The sequence below is a fragment of the Cyprinodon tularosa genome, unplaced genomic scaffold (assembly GCF_016077235.1).
Source record: "Cyprinodon tularosa strain WSP-4 unplaced genomic scaffold, ASM1607723v1 ctg677, whole genome shotgun sequence".
NCBI classification, from domain to species: Eukaryota; Metazoa; Chordata; class Actinopteri; order Cyprinodontiformes; family Cyprinodontidae; genus Cyprinodon; species Cyprinodon tularosa.
The window spans coordinates 317,040-331,563 of record NW_024039426.1 but is presented as its reverse complement, the minus strand read 5'-3'; the positions used below and the strand labels follow the sequence as shown (position 1 = coordinate 331,563).

Sequence of the window (14,524 nt, the reverse complement as noted above, 5' to 3'; positions counted from 1 at the left end):
ATAAAATAAAAAAGGTTGCAAATTGCTCTTCAGTCAGCATATATTTACAGGTTATTTTTCTTATATCTACGGAAGAGGATTAGGGCCACTAAAAAAAAAGAAAAGTAAACTGATTTTTTAATTTTATTTCAGTTTAGTATGGGGAAAAGTCAGAATTCTGACTTTAATCTCAGAATTCTGACTTTTTTCTTAGAATTCTGACTTTAATCTCAGTCAGAATTCTGAGAAAAAAGTCAGAATTCTGAGATTAAAGTCAGAATTCTGAGATTAAAGTCAGAATTCTGACTTTTTTCCCATACTAAACTGAAATAAAATTAAAAAATCAGTTTACTTTTTTTCAATGGCCCTAATCCTCTTCCGTATATATCACCTTTGAATATCATTATAAACAATTTTAAGCCCTTTACACTGTAGTGAGAAAGACTCATCATGAATAGAAAACATTTAGAAAGTTTCCAATCCTTACAAAAATGCAACACCCAGCAAACACACCCCAACAAATCACTAAGCAACGTATGGAGAAGTTGCTAGAAGATATAGAATTACATCAGTTAACTCTACATTTCAAATTACATTTAGAAAAAGACTTACAAAGTTTTAGTGAAGTGAAAAGTGTTGCAGTAACATCGACTAAAAAGCCCCGGTGGTTTAAAAAGTTGAATCAGGATTAATGTCAGGAATTACTATTTGCAAAATGGTAACTCTATGCTTGAATAAAGCATGCTGTCTCTGTGACTGTATTTTGTGATGTGACCAGTCTGTGAATTATCTACTCATCCATTTATTTCTATTTGAATAATTCAGTTATTTGGTTCATCTTTATTGACCTGGAGCTGCAGAACATCAGTGCTTCAGGACTGGTGTGTGACCCCCCTGCTATAGTATAGAACAGGGATCTTCAATGTTTTCCAGGCCAAGGACCCTCAAACTGCTGGCTGGATGGAGCGGGGACCCCCTGATCATATATATTGTATGAAATTCTGTTATATCAAACTGGTCCTATAGTGACTCTATTACAGATGGAGTCGAAAGTATGTATGTTACAAAAATAATTCCTCTCTGGGATTATTAAAGTATTTCTGATTCTAATTCCTAGTCGATGGGACAGGTGTTGTGAATGAACGCCATCCAGGACCTTCATGGACCCCTAGGGGTTTCAGACCCCCTGTTGAATACCTCAGGTATAGGATATAAAGCAATAGTCAGTATGACCGGCATGCCAGGAGATGTAAGAAAAAAACACACACTTGGACTGCCGTAGTGCAACATATTATTTAACATGTCATTTTTACAAGTAAAATGATGAGAAGCTAAGTTCTGAAGTGCAATGAGACAGAACAGATCACTTCCACCAAGGATAGTTTGTTCAGTAGCAGTGAGACTCGAAGATGGAATGAATCTGAGGAGGTTTCGAGTATCCTTAATATTCATTTGATAAGTTATATAGGTTCCCCAAAAAAATATATGCATACTAATGTATATCACCATTGTTGTATTTACCTTGATGCCTTTTTTGATTCTGTGAATTTCAGAAGCACAAAATGCAGCCTAGAGGGATAAGTTTCTTTGTAAGTGGCTGTATAAACTCTCAGAAAATAACTACTTTGTTGTTCTTCCTGACGGGGGTTCTGCGAGCTATTGAACCATGTAGTCCACTAAGCTTTTCTCATTACCCTGTCTGAGTACTCTCACAATCCTTTAAATAACTTTCTTTTAGCTCTTTATTTAGCCAAAAAATTTGGAAGAAAACTTCTTAGATGAGATGCTCTGTGAGGAGACTTGAGTCACTGACAAGTGATGTTGCAGAACATCCAGCAACTCTCCTAATTACGTCCTATCAGCATCAGTTTGTCCGCACCTTTACTTCCTCAGAGACATCTCGCCCCTGCTGCTTCTGTTTATCTATCCTCAGCCACTGTAAGCTGCCGCAGTCACATACTGTACAACTTAATTCAGCGCAATGAGGCATAATGTTGCCTGCCTTCTTCTGCTGACAAGCACTAGCTCATCACTAATGTGTGGGCTGGTCCAGGGAAACTGAAGGTGAAGGTGCTGGTGGCCTGAGTGAGTTTGTCCTTTTTTCCTGGATACAATCTGTCATGATGTTAGAGAAAGCAACAAAACACACTGATATGAGGATGGAGTGACTGTTCTTGGGTCACAGCATCTCAAAAGACACACAGCAAAAGGATGGAGGGGAAGCTTTATGTTTCCACCATCTTCTGCTCTTACTCCAGAGACACTGTTAGGTGTGAGTCACCTTCCTGTGATGGTAATTGGAAGCCCTTCCAAGCGGTTACATGATACCAATCCTAAATCATCGAAAAAGGAAGTCGACAGTTTTGATATGCGTCATGTACTGGAATAGGTTCTCGTTTGTGTTCCTGGACCAACATCGGACGGCTGATGAAAGCCTCGCCTGCCTCATTTTTCTTCATGTTGTGCCACCTTTAACCCTGACTCGGCTTGGTGACTGGCACAGTTGATTACTGAGCGTCTGAGGAAGTGTAACCATTAATGCTTGACCTTTAAACAAACTCACCGTTTTGCCCTTTACTGAGCTCTCATCTGGATATATGCAGAGGCACAACTGAATCTGGCAGCAGGCTCGTTCTCTGCTCTCTAAAAATGATTTTACAGTTTTCTAAAGTAAACAGCCTCATCTGTAGGAAAGGAAATCTGATGCATAATGTTCATTTTAATTGCCCTATGTTTACAGTATATTTAGTGTGATTTGATTTATTTCAATCTATCATATAAAATGTATTTCAATGTGTACATTAATTAGATTTGTTGTTTTTTAAGGCAGCATCAGTGTCAGTCTGTTCCAAAGACAAGCTGTTTTCAAAACACTTTAAAATCTCTGATGTTTAGTATGATCTGTATGGATAACATGTTGATTACAGTGAGAAATATTAGGAGTAATATACTGAATTTGACTGCATTGTTTTATAACTAAGATTCTATTTATAAGCATGGATTCAGTAGAATATATGTTATTTTGTAGATGGGATGGTTTCAGTGGATTGAGGTATATGTTGGGAACATCTGGGGCAACAGTGGTCTAGTATGCCTGGTGTTACAGGAGCCCTGGAAAGCTGTAGCTGCTATGTAGATTGCCTCCATCAGTGGATAAATAACTAAATGAATAACTGAATGTTTATAAAGCCCCTGATTTTATAAATGAAAAGCAACCTATTGTATTTACCCAAAAAGACAAAGGTAACTATATGTTCTTAGGTTGGTTGAGTAGAATTACCCAAATGTTATCAGTAAAGTGTAACTTATTTCTCTAGCTATAAAAAACCAAGAGAGATTAGGTGAAGTCTGTTTAATATTTCTGGATACATTTCAATACTAAAACCTTAAAAACTGATCCATGCAGAAAGTCCTCAGGCTGGGATCATGATTTCATTTTAGCACTAAACTTCACCCCAATCCATGTTCCATTTCTGACTCTTCAACAGTTTTTCACGCTGCGTAGCCATCAGGGCTGTACAACTAGTGAATCAAAATCAGAATAACAGTGAAAGGATATTACATCCAAAAATGCAGCCTTTTTCAAAGAGAAAAATAAAAAAATATTATTTGGATGAATTAGTACAGTTAGATTGAAGGAAGTAAAAATTATTTTAAATGTTGTCCTGGTTTTTATTGTTCAGAATGAACAGAACAGTTACTACATGGCACATTGTGATATAGAGACTAAAATCTTTAGGTTTGTGTAGCATTTTATACTGTTAACAGAAAGGTACAATTAAGACATTATTTTCCTTTTATTTTGATAATTAATATATGATTATGCTTTGTATGGATTATATTTACCGTCTAACAAAATCACCTAGAGTATGTAAGGTCTTTTACCCTTCAGAGAAACTGCCAAATAGCTGTTGGTTGAGTTGAATTGACCTGCATTTAAATCTTCCACTAATGCATAATTAGAGGGTTTAGCCAAGGGAATATATTTAATTGTAGAAATTTGTTTACATTTATTAGTAGGGACACCCAGTTGTCAAAACGATCTGTTCATTTAAAAAAATATTTTGGTATCATTACTAAAGCTGAGCCTTTGACGTCTTTCCTTTACAGATATCTTTAAAAAAATCTATATTCTGTAAAAAAAAAAAATACACAAAATGTTATTTTATTTATTGTTTTCTGTTTTTTTATAAGACTTTCTGGAACAATCATAGTACTATCCTCTATCTGGGAACATTTCATAACATTTTGTTCTATATTTTAAGAGCACACTGCTTGCCTTATCAGTAGTGAAAAGAAGAAAAAGAGAAAGATGAGGACAGAGATGTAGTGTTGCTTTTGGCCAACAGCTCAGGTTGACGAACAGAGGTGATGAGCAGCTTGCCACACTACAATCTTAATTATGTCTTGAGAGAAAGTGAGCCAGGAGAGAGCATATTTCTTTGAATGTGGACAGTAAGGTCATTTATAGAGCAATAAAGAGACTGAAGACTTTTAGGTAACACATGCTTGATTTACACAGTGCAGGCTACACTAAAAATCAAGCAAATCACTGGTGTTTGCTTTATATGTCTTCTAATAAAAATTAAAGCTTTTAATTCCTAAATACAATCACTGCAATATTAAGAAAAGCTTTGTAGATTATTAACTCTTAACTGATCCACTGAACTGATGGAACAACACCTTTGAAATATATAATCCCGACATATGCAATTATTATTATTTTTCCCGATTCAAATTATTTTCTGTTTTTCCTCACTTGAATGTTCCAGTTCATTATACAAATGTTATCATCACAAAGATTACGTGACTGATTTCGCTGACCTGATGGACTTTGATCAGGTCACACCAAAACCCTAATTTATTTACTTATTTTAAAGCTGTACTTGCTAGTAGGGGTGTGGGAAATAATCGTTTTGGCGATATATCGTGATATTCGGCTGCCCAATATAATATCGATCTTTCACTTCTTAGTATCGATTTAAAAAAAAAAATAAATGGTTACATAAAACATTGATGGGAAAATGGGCTACCTCTGCACCACCACTCTGGCAGAAAGCGCTGTGGAGCCCTTTAACTCTGCGTGCAGCACCATATCTGTATTTGAGGCAGTCACAGTGGAAGGAAACCCCAAACAACATGGATAATAATACCTTATCAATATTTTCTGATTTAAATATACAGCACTTGCTGTTTTATCTCATCATTTGATTTTCATAGCTGGGGAAAATATGGCAATATATAGTGATACTGTAATATCGTGATAATATCGTATCGTGACCCAAGTATCGCGACATGTATCGAATCGCAACACTCATGCCAATACTCACCTCTACTTGCTAGTATGTTTCAGATTACTGTCCTAAAGGAGAACCAAACTTTATTAGTGCAAAACCTTCACTCTACAACAACTAGCCTCGTCATTCCATGTTTTATCTAATCCATTGGTCTCAAACTCATATCTCCTCTTGTGCAGTCTTGTTAATCAATGAGAACTATTCCACATCCACCGTGACTCCTCTGAACGCCACCTACCACGTTTATGTCCTCCGTCCTTCATTGGCAAAATGCAAAGTAAAGCTAGTTTTTGCTACACTCTGGTCGGTTGGAATCTGGCCAGGTCAAGATCCTAAATTACAATCATAGCAAGCATTAAAATGAACATCGAGAAGATCCGGTTTTTCAGAGTAAAATAGGGTAATGACAGATCAGTGACTATAAATTGGAGCATTTTTTCAGATGTTTGTTGACAAATGCAAGTTCGGTCTCTGTTTGTTTTGGCCAACAGAGGTGTTGGATGTGAAGATTTCCCATGGATCTAAATTTTCCCCCCATGTTTCTATATGTTTAATCATGAACACTGATTTTAAAAGATAATAGAAACTCCTGCTGAGCTTCAGATGCTTTTTTTTGGTTCCTTTCTGAGCTGTTGGGTGTTTTTTCTGTTGTTTTTATTCTTTACAAATGACAATTTTAAGTGCACATACCTAAAGAAACAATAGCACTTAAGAAACAATAACCGTTCAGTGTCTTGGCTGATTGTTTTCATGTGGGTGGGGTTTCAGATTAATGAAGCTGAAGGTCCTTCTATTTGATGACATAGTTCAGGGTGTAAACTCTTTGCATCTGAAATGCAGACCATTGATCTCCCCACAGTGCTCACGAATACAGCGTTCGGTCTGAACTCACCTTTAGAAAACATGATTTGTAACGATTTTATTGAATAAATCAGGACATGTTAGACCATTTAGCCTGCTCAACATTGTTAGACATGTTACATTTAAGTGGGTATTTTTGAACCATTACTGTATAAAATCATTGATTTCAAACAACATACAGTATTCCCTCAGCTTATCTTTCTCTGGTTTAAGAATAAAAGACTTATTTTCCCCTTTCATGCTTCTGTAATGGTAAAATTGACCTGGAATCCAGATTTGTATGATGACTGTTGAGACAGTGCCTGATCTGTAAAGTGGGCAGTATGTAGTTTGATCTGCACCGAGGTCCAAGACCTTCTCATTGTATTTTCCCACTCATACTTGTTTTGCTGGGGACTGAAGTGCAGCTCGCTTAGCGAATGTTCAAAGACCTAGTAGGGCAAAAATAGGTCTCTGTTTCTTTGGCTTGCAGTTGTCAAGTTTGATGCAAGTGTTGCTGTCAGATTTTATCATCTGAAGTCGTCTTGTGAGCTCATGTTTGCTTCACAAGATTTTACATTTGTAAAGAAATGTTTTTTAGCTTGTTTTGTTTAAAACGAGAACATCACGAACAGAATTTGTATTTTAGGTGTTTGAATGTTCATTCTGCACACCATATGTGGCATTTCTAAAGTGGAACATTTTGGAAGTGTCTTCCTTTCAGACAATTTCAAGCATATTGCATTTAATAAGGCAAACAAATCAACATAAAGTCAGAAAACATTCATAGCCGATTCTTTCATTGAATGATAGTTTTGAGTCATAACATTTTTCACTGTTGTTCTAGTTATTCACATGATGACAGAATTTACAGATAGAGTCAGAATCTTTGAACAATGATAAAATGAAAAATAATTGTTACAGCTCCCTGTTCTCAGTGAGCTTTAGGAATCTAAGTTTATCAGATGGAGCAATTCTCACTATAATCATCATTGTAATCCCTAGATTCCAGCAACCAAGACAAAAAAAAATTGTAAAATGTAGAATGCAAGTTTATAAACGGGGGACCCTATAAGGCCTTGATTATTGAAAACAGGGAGAAGAAAATATGTTTTTTCTAAATTGTGAAGATCTCACATAAATCAACAGACCCTCAGCAGGTATCTAGAGGTTGGTTTTGTGACAGACTGTTAATACAATACTTCAAATCACATCGGGGCAAGGATAATTATATGTAGTGGTAAGCAGTGGTGGCTGGTGGAGTTTTCTCCAGGAGGCGCTATAAATTCAAAATAGAAGTATACCAATAACCAATCCAACGTATAATAAATTATCACACCAGTATATTTATATGAATGCCAACAACAAAAAATATTATTAAAACACTATAAAAACACATAATTTCATGTACATGTTTACATTTTGTGCATAAATCTTTTCCTTCTGAGACTTTGTGAAGGCATATCTGTGTTTTACATGGTCCAATATGGTGTCACAAACCTAAAAGAATTATGTCTATGTTTAATAATGGAGAAGCTTTATATCAGTCAGCTTTATATGTTTTTAATATATGAAACATTTCTTTTTCTGAGAATGTGTTTATTTAAGAGCAACTATTCAAATTAAGAAACATCTAGAAAAAGTAAACTATATTATATTATTTTCCATGTGAATCCCAGATTGTTCATGCTTCTTTGCCTTTTGTAGAATGTGCTTTAAATCAGTCCTACCTGTCTTTATCCATGCTGGGTGAAATCCTGACATTGAATATAGAGACAGGGAAAGCACGATAAAGCTTTAGCCTCGCTGCATGCAGTTAGCCAAGACTTGTAGCTAAACCAGCTCCTGGAAAAACAGAGTACCATCTCCATCTGTCTTTGGTCTGCTGATTAATTTGATGTTCGGCTGATCAGGTCCAAATGGTTTCACCTCCAGTTTCTCTTGGTAAGTTTGCTTTAGTGGACTTCACTTAACTTAATTTTTCTTGCGCCATTTCTCTCTCTCTCCTGTTGTCTCCAACTTCTCAACCCACCCCAAGCTCTTCTATATTTTTGCATTGCAGAGCAGCTACTACGCGTGTACAACTTTTAACAAGAGTCAATGGGCAAAGATTTTTGCGCCCAAGGGCGGAAATATTTAATCAATCTTGTCATTAAAGATTAAATATTTATCTTGCACATCTAAAAAAAATATATGAATATATTTTAATTTTATAATTTAATCTTATTTTTAATGTCTTAATCAAGGCCATTGGGTGGGTGGGGCGGCGCCCTAGCACCCTCTATTGGCACAGCCTTCTATTCTTCTCTTAATAGACTTTTAATAACGTGATAATTTTTTATTTAATTGTCTAAGGCAACTGTGAAATGTTAAGAATACATTTTGACCAGTGTTTGTTTAATACAACTTGTTTTTTTTTTGTTTTTGTTTTTTTCGCACCTCTGTAGTAAGGCTTCAGCTGCCATCCCAAACACACAGAAAAACCAAATCTTGATGGGCCTGCTGTGTAATCAGAATCTTCGTTCCACCGTGTCCGCCCGAACAGCTGCTAATTAAAACACTGCTAATAAGAAGTTTAAGCTCCAGGAACAAAAAAATAAAAAATGAATAAAAAAAAAAAAAAAAAAATGACATGCTCTACATTTACAAAGATGTATAAATACCTAAATGTCTGCGGTTCTTAAACTGGAAGCCACTGTTGATAGTTAGGAAATATAAGATGGAGAAAAATGCTTTAGGAAGAAATCACTCTTACATCTTATTATTTCTCTATCTAAGATGTCTGTTCACCTGGATGAAAGAGTAACAGTTGGGAGCAAAAAGCAGGAACATGGCTGGAAGCAGTTGAGTTTATTAAAGGTGTCTGTATCGGCTCTCCTTGGTGCCATATAGACTCTTGTTTGGGTTTTAATTGGCTCACAGATGTACATGTATAGATCGGTGTGTGTTTTTCCCCTAAGTGCCTGTATGTGTTTGTGTATTTTTCTTTGTGGGTCTTTCCCCTCCTCGGTTTAGCTGTGTCTGGTAAATGAAGGTAAAATCTAGTGCAGCTTTTACCAATCAAATGCTCATTAAAATGTTTTTGTCGCAGTGAAACTATCCCCAGAACACACAAGAACCATCCCTTGACGTTTGGTGCTGCTATGGTAATTGGTGCTACCTTCATTGTATGACATATTACACGAGCAACAGCATTGGTATGAATCTCACTTTTAAGCAAACCAGTTAAATATTTGTTTTTGTTCCAATATGAAATGTCATACAAATGTTAATTAAATGTTAATCAAACATCGTAAGAAACAAAGAAGAATGTCATCAGGACTTAGAAGTGATGTATATACTGTCTGATTGGTGGCCTTTTCTGGAGTTCATTCCTCCCTGGAGACACTTTTTCCCTTCTCTACAGAAGAAGACGAGGCAAGGGAAGCGACGTGCCACAGACACATTATTTTCCCTGCCTAATTAAAATGAATGTCAGTTCTTCCCCCGCTGAGAAGTACATCAATCTCCCCCTCATGGTAGGCCGTGGGTGAGTCTTAGCCTGTCGGTGCCTGCCAGCATTGCCATCCTTTTCCAGATGGATGTGGCACCCTGGCAACTGGAGAGGCATTGGCGATGATGTTTGAACATCTAATCGTTGTCTTGTGACTTCAGCCTCAAACTTAGACCCTGCTGTATATGTAAAGCAGCTTCAGCTGGGAATTGAAGGGTTTTGATTAAACAGTTGGATTTAGGAGCACATAAGAGAACATATAGCGCATTACATTTAATAGTTAAGTCCTTGTGGGTGTATGAAATTAGGAAAATGTGCAGAACCCTTTGTTGGATTATTGTTATTAATGACTCTGTCATTCTAAAACAATACAGTGCTTCAATTTAAACCATTATATTGTAACCCTGTTTTAAGGCTCCTGATAGACAATGTTTCTCTTATATGAGGGATAATTATTGTTTATCTAATAATTAGGAGTGGAAACCATTAAATATTTCCTGGGATTCGTTAGGTTCAGCCCCTAAACAACAGAAAAATATATCTTAGATTGCATGACTTCACTTCACATTACCAGCGGCTGAGTGTAAAAAAACCTAAGGATCCATGAAGCCTTGTATTAAAGTTTATTTCAGTGCAGCCACTTGGTTGAATAGCTGCCTCTACAATAAACTAAGGGCGAGTGAAGTACATCAGATGAACTCACAGACTCACTGCAACTGCACCAGTACCTGGAGAAAACAGATTTAAAAGAGTTATGATATTGAATAGAAGTTCATAAAATGTTTTTTTCAGTTGTTCACATTCAGATATGGGTCCTTAAGTCAGAATGCTCTCCCATTTCTAAAGTTTTTTAGTGTCTTGCAGCTAAATGATAAATTGGGACATCAAGTCGTTTGGAATGGTTTGCAGGCACTCACTGCCTGAAGTCTCTAACGTTCTTTTGTGAAGTTTGAAAGGTCTTTACTAATGGTGCCTCTGGTGAGTTGCTCTTTGTGGAGTTTTCTGTTTTTAGTGTGCCTTTAGCAAATAGAGTGCATCTTAGTCGGGTAAGGAACAACAGATCAACTAAGCAATTATACATTTACTCCCCCCCCACAAGTCGTTTTGCTTACGTAAACTCTCTGCAGTATGTTTGAAATCATCATTCTTCTGTTCTCTTAAGGGAAACTTATAGTTGCCAAGTCGTGTAAGCAGGCAGTATATCGCTGCAAACTTTTATATTCAACCAACTGCCACCTCTTGATATCACTAAATGCTTTTGGCCAAGTGCCATAGATGGAGACATTCGGCACCAATGTCCATGGTGGGGGTAAAAAGGTAAAAGGGGAATAAATGATAAATGAATATTGTATATCTCTTCGAAAATATGTTAAGTGAGATTTGATGCAAGTGTTTCCAGTACGCCAGTAGAGGGGACTTAATGGACCTGCTGCAAATTTTCTTTATTGCTGTATAAAGTTTGAAACCTCTCAGCTTTACCGTTCCTTTAAAGGAATAACCTAACCTTCTATGCTGGGTTGCAGACTAAATGTCTCAGGTGGCATCATCTTTTCATGCTTTAATGTTGAAATGATGCCTCTTTTCTTAAACCTAAGATAAGCTTATTGAAGGCTGAGTGTTTTGTGTTTGTACATTTCAATTTGTTTTAAATGCAATTATACCTCTAGTTTATTGTTTATTGTTTCTAATTCTAGTCTTCTCAGTTTTAAGCTCAACTCCTCCCTGTTTGTAAGAATTTGAACAGGTTTCTATTAAAAACCGAGGCCACCCAAAAACTAAAAGGGTGACAAAAAGGAGGTGCAAATAAACATATAAATAAATAAAATGATGACGTCTGGCATCTGCTGAAGGTCTAAAGACAAACGTACAGGAATTTATTTATTTTTTTAATCTTTTTTTTATACTTCATCAGTGATTCTAATAAAACTAAGGTCCAGTTATCTGCTCTGTCTTGTAACTCCATCATAAGACATTGTGCGTGTGTTTAAAATTCAGCAGTTAACACCTCTCTATTTGTGAGACGTATTGGGTTGCCCCTGATGTACATTCCACTTAAAAGTAACCACTTTCACAGGAGTGCTTTACTTAATCTATGCAGAAACTCTTAAGGAAAGCCTGAAAGGTTCTAACATTTGTCTTCAATCAAAAATTATAATTAAAGAATATTTAATGCTAAAAATAATAATGAAATTAAAATGCACAGCTATTATTATTATAATGGATCCCAATTAATTTCACTTCTTTTGATGGGGTCCAAGTCATTAAAAGATGGTCACTGTTCGTCTATCTCGACTGAATTTGAGGTTCCATTTATTGGCTGAGAGTTAAGGTCAGACATCACAGCAGAGCTATTTGTAGGACATCATGCAGAAAGTAATAATCCATTTGGTAACCAGTTAGACTCTATGATGGAATTTGAACATTTGTTATTTTTTTTCTTGTAATAATTGAACATAGGGTTTAAAACACAGTCCTAGTTCTTTTTAATAAAACCATTGCTTTTGTTTTGTTTTTAATATTTTTGTAACTGCTGTTATTTTTTGTACTACAGTGACTTTTTTTATGAAACTTTTTAATTATCTTCTTAGCTTGGCTCTGCAGTGTTATATTTACCCCATACCTTTGTATAAACATAGGAAAATCTCAGATGTTTTTAGTTTCCCCCTCCTTTCTTTTGCATTTAAACAACAATTTAGTTTAAGGAATTTTGCTTTATTATAATGATCTATTCTTGGAGATTACATTAATTTTCAGTGCAACTTAACAAAAGCTGTGAAACATACTTTTAAAACAAGATGGTGTCATTGGAAACAATGAAAATATAAAAAAATGTTTGCAGCCAGTGGCAGTAATCCTTTTCATGAATTAAATCATACAAACAACAAATTCAATAAATCAATAAAATTAATCAACCTTCCAGCCCCACATAAAAACCTTTTTGTCTTGAAAATGATGATCTGGATCAGGCAATGCTTCAAGCTAAAAGTAAAAACCTGCATTAGGTCAGAAACCTTCAGTGATGTTGCATCAACATGATTAATAAAATGTATAAACCTAAACCTAATAATGAACTTTATAGTAAATCTTAATATTTTTCTGACTTAGCAGCTCTGATAATGATATGAATATTTCTATCTTTTTTGACAGACAGAGCTCAAAGGTATTAGGAATAACCTAGACTGTGTGCGTAGCTTTATTAAACATGGGCCGTCCAGAGCTTTTAGAATAATGATCTTGATGCATGTTCTCTCAGTGCTGTAAGGCTTCTCCATTTGAAGTTTAAGTAGAGGAAGCTATGGGCTGGTGGTTGTCACAGGGTCTTGGCTAAAATAATGACTTGAGCAGCCCAACAGACTGCAGTAATGGTAATAACCATCAGACTTTGTCTCCCATCAATGCCCACATCCTCCTAATTTAGGAATTATTCCTGCTTCTCTCTGGAAAGTCCTGAGTCACTGAATATCTTTCCAGTTTCTTTGAGTTTCTCTAAAGATATATCTCTGCAAAGTGCTTTATCTCAGCTTATTGGAAGATTTCCCCTTTTTTCCCCCTCTAAATCCAGACATATTCTGGGAAATCAGGCTAGCACAGCAGTGACATATCTGGCTGTGTGGCTGTTTCCATGATTGCTGATGTTTTGGTGCATCAGGCCTGTGTAGCGTCTCTGACTTAAGTTCTTCTTGTCAGTAGGGAGGCGTTTCCAGCTGTCTTTGACGTGCAGAACTTGTCCTCTGTCACAGTTAGATAATATTCCCATCTCCCACGTCTATTTGATGCCCTGCAGAAGTTTGATGATTACCCTTTCCTGCTTCGGGTCATAGTCATGGAGCCTTTGTCTCTACCGGTAAAATGTTTGAAACAGACAATCTTTTATTATTTTGTCTGGAAACAATTCAGCATTACACTTCTAAACCCTGCTGATGGATTCTCCCCTTAGAAAATGTTTTGCTACTTGGAGCAATTATGTGTGCGGTGACATTGTCTGTTATTCTTTTCAGTCAAACTTTATGAAAAAGTTTCCTCCCTGCTTGTTTGTGCCTTAGGCCCTCGTTTTTAATTTTTTTTTCCGGAGCGAACCATGAAAACAAGTGCTTGCTTGCTTTCAGACTGAAACCTAATGGCTTGTTTTGAATATAGCCTTTAACACTCAAATCAGCAGTGTAATCACACTTAGGGGAAATAGCCTATTGATCATTCTGCCTGTTCTGGCATAATAGCCAGGCCTTCAACAAACTTTTAATTCAAGGGACAAAATCTGTGATTAATTCAAATGTGTGTTTTTTTTGTTTTTTGTTTTTTGTCCATAACACACAAAGTATAAAAAGTTATACTTTACTTCCTCTAAAAAATATAATGGAATTGATTTGCTGTCTCTCTTGCTGTCACCAGCCAGCATGCAATTGATTAAGTCTCAGTGTGTTACAGTGGTGCTCAGGATTGGTCGATTTTACTGACCTTTCTTTTACATTTTTGTCCTCAATAAAAATCTTCAACCTATGCATACATCAGCTAACTACCTCCTACTGCGCTCTCATTTTTGCACAGAGCCATTAAAGGTCTTGTTCCTGCATGTGGACGTGACATTGATTTCTGCTGTGTTATAATCAAGGGGTTTGCTGCTGCAGTTTCATTGTTCGTGGTTCTAAACGCTAAGGACCGTTTGGAGTTGCAAGATGCATAATAGAAATGTTTTCCCCGTTTCTGATTGGTGTTATAATAATCTTTAATTTTTAAAACTTCTTTTAAGAGTCTGTGACATCACCTGTCATGTTGTTTGTCAACCCAAGCTGTCAACATTTCATGCTGTTTATTGGTAGATCTCGCGCTCGCAAATTACTTTGAAGGACCCCCACACTGAGATCACGACAGGGATTCACCCAGTTTTCAATTTTGTAGGGAGCTGCTACATTTTTCA

The 14,524-nt window shown here is 36.3% G+C and overlaps 1 protein-coding gene across 1 annotated transcript in view; it reads left to right on the top strand.

Annotated features, from left to right (window-relative positions):
• Nucleotides 1–14,524, top strand: part of nphp4 (nephronophthisis 4) — a 259,600-nt gene that overhangs the window by 118,443 nt on the left and 126,633 nt on the right. The gene's annotated exons all lie outside the window — the stretch shown is intronic.